The sequence below is a fragment of the Arvicanthis niloticus genome, chromosome 4, assembly GCF_011762505.2.
Source record: "Arvicanthis niloticus isolate mArvNil1 chromosome 4, mArvNil1.pat.X, whole genome shotgun sequence".
Lineage (NCBI taxonomy): Eukaryota > Metazoa > Chordata > Mammalia > Rodentia > Muridae > Arvicanthis > Arvicanthis niloticus.
The window spans coordinates 12,339,168-12,344,325 of NC_047661.1; the positions used below are offsets into that span (position 1 = coordinate 12,339,168).

At 38.9% G+C, this 5,158-nt stretch overlaps 1 pseudogene; it reads left to right on the top strand.

The window, feature by feature from the left end:
* The first annotated feature begins 3,162 nt into the window (after positions 1-3,162).
* LOC117706803 (cullin-2 pseudogene) lies at positions 3,163-4,885 on the top strand (annotated as a pseudogene).
* Positions 4,886-5,158: the final 273 nt, after the last annotated feature.

Genomic DNA, 5,158 nt, shown 5'->3' on the forward strand with positions numbered 1-5,158 from the left:
CTTAAACAATTAAATCTTTTTAAAATCATATCATGTTTTAAATCTCCATACATTGTCTACCTTGTGTTTTGAGCAAAGGCCACCATCTTTGTTCCTCCAGGATCCATTTTATCACCCGTGCACTTCCCACTTCCTGCTTTGTTCTAGAAAATTTTACTTCCAGTTAATATGTAGAAGCATGATTATGCATGTGTATAAACTCTAGGAAAAAATAAGAGAAAAGATACCAATTTGTCATTCTTTAGGGACTAACTTTGTATGTTCAACATGGGGAGTCGGGAACAGAGGAAAAGATCTTTTTCTCTGACCTTTGGATGTGTTGTTGTTTTTAAAGATAACACATTCTTCCCTTTTCTTTCCAGTTCCTCACTAGACTAAGTCATTGTGCTTTTATTTATGCCAGAATGAATATGTTAATTCATTCATTTGCATCATTTATGACATTCTTCCCAGAATGAGCAAAACATTGTTATGTTAGATGAAACACAAGGTGCATGATTTAAGAGTAATCTTCAAGTACCTCATTGTGTTACATTGTAACTGTACTTCTGACCCTGACCTCTGTTACACAAAGAACGGAAAAGTGAAATCGTGAAGATGCTGAGGAGTTTCAAAAATTGTGTTTGACTCAACTGACAAATATCTCAATGGTTCATTTGAACAATATTTCTGCATTAAAATATGCTCTTTGCTGTGATATGTATATGATGTATATGTATATATATGGTCTATGAGAGGGTATAATGTGCAAAATAGCCCATTAATGAATCTACAGCTGAGAGAGGAAGTAATACAATAGGTACTATCTGTGCAGAAAAAAAATCTGCACAGCTGAGATAGCAGGGTTCATTGAAACAAAGAAACAAAATGGAGGCTATTGGTATCAGCAATACTGCAGGAACTACTATGGTTCCCAGAAACAGTGGCTTCTTTGAGAACTGAGGTTACAAATGCCCATTTGTGTAGCAGGATATTTATTCTGCTACATTGTACTCGCAGTGGAGCTCAGTGATTAGGCCGTAGAAGAGGAGGTGGAGCTGGAAGAGAAGAAGAGGAAGGGGAGGGGAGAAAGAAAAAAAGGAAGGGGAGTAGAAGGAGGAGGCTAGCAGCCATGGAGACCCACAGATAAGTAAAAAGCTGTCCTGGGGTAGCAACTTCTATCAAAAGGTTAGATATTGGGTAACAACTCTAATTGTGTGGGCATCTTGTTGATTGAGCATTTCTAAATATATAAATCCTTTAGATAATCATTAAGCTTTAAGAGTCTCATTTCCACAGGGTACAGTGAGGATGGCAGATTATTGTCTAGGGTTCAGCCAAGTTTATGGATTCAGTGTATGGAATTGGCAGAGCCATCCCCCATTCTGGTGTCTTGTGGGTGCCAGGGCCTGCACATCTAGCTAGCTGGAGCCCTGTCAGAGCCGAGGAGCAGTGGGAACATGGTGGCTGCCAGGAAACAATCCAGACAGGGTGCTGTTTTCTAAATATCACCCCTACATATTTGTACTTGAGAATCCCAATAATAAAGGCATAATCCCACATTCCTCATCTACCTGAGAAGTGGCTTTTATTGAGCTTCCTCGACAAAAAGGCTACTAAATTTCAAATATAAGCTTGTCCCAAGAATTCTTACCCAACTGAACCATGGCTTTACTAGACTCACCTATGTCACAAAAACTAGAGTCGTTCCTATAGCAAGTTATTATATTCCAATCTGTGGCATCAAGTCATCACTGGCACATCTACTCTTTCATCAGTTCAGCCATATCAATAGCAAGACCTTGCTCAGATACAAGATGCCCAGATACCTTTATGTTGTATACATCTGTGTGTTCATTCTCTCATCCCTGGGTGCTAATGAATAGCCATTGCTTGCATATTGTTAAAAGTTTGATGGTAGACATGCCTGTGCTTCCGGCACAAATGCCATCACTTACTAGATCCCAAACCATGTTCTTCCATCAATTCCCGTCTGTCAGCCTCTGCTCTATAACCACCACCAGAAGCCTCACAGGGTAGGCTCAAGTCCTAAAGGTACTCCCTTAGCACAACTGCTGGAGGGGAGGAAGAAACAGCAGCAACATCATAATAGCCATCCTACCAAAGACTGTAAGAAACCTATAATAGTCACAAGGTGTATTAACAAAGCATCTCATCAATCTATTAACATAAATATTTGCTGTTAGAACTACACAATCACTATCAACAACATCATTTTTGACTTCAGAACTCCTGTACTCTGATTGATGCTAGAAAATTTCCTTATATTGCTCACATGGAAAGACGTTTCTACAAAGAATGGAACCTATAAAGTCTGAAAGAAGTGGCTTTTATAAGGAATGTATAAGTATTGATGTAAGGCAATGAGAAACACAAAAACCAAGGGGTACGTATACCACCCAAAGAATAAGATAGTTCTTTTTATTCAACCTCAAAAACTGAAAACATAAAAACTACCTAACAAATAACTCAAAATACTGTCCTAAGGGAAATTCACAAACTTGGAGAAAACACAATCATATTTCCAAGGTATTTGCAGTCATGTATATGAATTGCAGCTCCTCACACTCTATTGTACTATTTCAGATGAAAACAGACCACATGTACAATGGAGATCCTGTAAGATTATCACAGGGAGTGTGGTGAGTTGGAAGGAGAGCTGACAACCACTGCCCAGCCTCAGAGCTGGTGGCTTTGTCCGCCACTCATGTGGGACCCCTGCCCTCACCCTGCTTCTGCAGGTTTCAACGCTAAACTTGCACTATGTATTGAAAACAAAGAGTAGTGAATTTTGATGAGACATGGAACTAGCTCCTAACTGCAATCAAAGCTGTTATTATGTTGGAATACATAGAAAGAGTAACATGAAATGACCACTTCTCAGATATCTGTGATGTGTGTGTGGCCTATGCGGAACCACTTAGAGAAAAACCTTATGTAGAAACAATTTTTTTTTTTTTTTTTGGAAAATCACATTCAGAATGTACAATAGAATTCTGGATTCTGAAGAACAAGTGCTTGCTATGTATCATGGGTATTGGAAAGAACTCAGCAAGGGCACCGATTGTATGGACTGCTGATATAGATATCTCAATGCCTAGTTGACTTAAAAGAATGAATTGATGAAAGCTGATTTATATGGCTATGGTGGAATAATTATAAACAAGACTCATGAAAGCAGGAGATCTGGCATTGGTAATATGGAGAAACTTAGTCATCATCCTCATCTGTGGCTGCACCAAGAAATTAAAAATAAAGACCCAAACCAAAAAGTCATCTGTGCAGTTATTAACTCTTTTGTTCATGTTGGACAGTATAAGAAAAAAAAATCACTTAAAGTTTTACCAGGGAATCTTTGTGACTCCCTTTCTGACTGAAACAAAATATTATAAGCAAGAAGCTTCAATTTTATTACAAGAGTAAAACTGCTCACAGTATAAAGGAAATGTTCTAGGTAGATTAAAAAAATGAAGAAATTAGACATTGAAAATATTTGCATCTGCATTCAAATACTAAATGAGCCATGAGTGTCAGCAATGTATGGTAACAGAGCACTAACAGTTCTCATACTCTGAGGGCAGGCCACAACATCATTTGGCTAGAGAAGAGTAGCATGTCTGATGTGCATGCATTACTCTGTGCTGGACCAACTGGTTTACCTCATATGACTCAGAAGCCACAGAATCACATCCACTATGAGGACCTTAAAGCCACCATTAACCATACTCAGGAACATATGTTAACTCAACTATTTGTGGGATCAGTTTTGCCAGTACATGGTAAATTTCTTCAATTCATCAACACTGTTCTGAATGGTGATCAGCATTTTCTGAGTGCCTTCGATAAGACTCTTACATCTGTTGTAAATTACAGCAAACCCAAGTCTGTTTGCAAAACATCTGAATTGCTTGCTAAGTACAGTGACAACATGCTAAAGAAGTTGGCAAAGGAGAGGACCAAGAATGAGGTGGAGGACAAACTCAGAAACTTTGTCACTGTTCTCAAATATACCAATGACAAAGATGGTCTCTGAAGAAGCCATGATCAATAAATTAAAGCAAGACTGTAGTTATGAATCTACCAGCAAGCTACATCAGATGTGTACAGGCATGAGAGTCAGTGATGATCTCAACATAAGCTCAACAGTTTCATCAGAAACCAAGACATGGTGATAGATTTGGGGATTTCCAAATATATGTCCCTCTGACTGGGACACAGCTCTCCCTCAGACTCCTTCATCCACATTTGTGATCCCCCAAGAACTAAAAGAAGTTGTACAGATGTTTGATTTCTTCTGCACTCAGCATTTCAGTGGAAGAAAACGGACATAGTTACATTATCTCCAGGCAGGTGAAGTTAAAATGAAGTATTTGGGAAGACTGTATGTAGCTACAGTTATGACCTATCAAATGACAATTCTTACAGCAGTAAACCTGTCAGCTGTAAAGAACTTTGAGACAGTACCCAGATGAATGAAAAGGCTGACCAAAACAATCAAATCATTACTTGACGTAAAAATTATTACCATGATTCAGAAAAGGAAGATACTGATGCAGAACCTTTGTTCCTATTAAATGTGAGCTTCAGCAGTAAGAGAACGAAATTTAAAATTACTATGCCAATGCAGGCAGACACACCACATGAACTGGAACAGACTAGATGTACTGTAGACAAGGATCAGAAAATATATCTTCAAGCTGCTATTCTTTGCATCGAGAAAGCACACCAAGTCTTTCTTCCTGATGCCCTCATTCAAGAGTTAATCATCCAGGAAAGAGTCAAGTTCAATACCAGTAACAGCAGGATTCAGAACTGCGTAGACGTTGAGCACAGCCAAGCATCTTCAGATGAATACAGGAGCATGTGTACAGCTTACATCACCTGACACCTTCTCCTTGTGTGGGTTCACACCACACACAAGTCATTGTCATCCCCATTTGATGAGCTCCTTTGGGAGAAAGCAGGCCCATGCCTCCATACACTCTGGTCATCTGGCAACCCCCCCCCCCTTTTTTTTTTTGCTGTTTACAACATCACCTGTGCCATGACATGAGCATCAGAGAAAATACCTATGGATATTTCAATCTCGTGCCATTATGACACCTCTTAAAACTGTATTAAAAGAGTAAGAGAAGCATTGCTAAAATATGAAATTTGT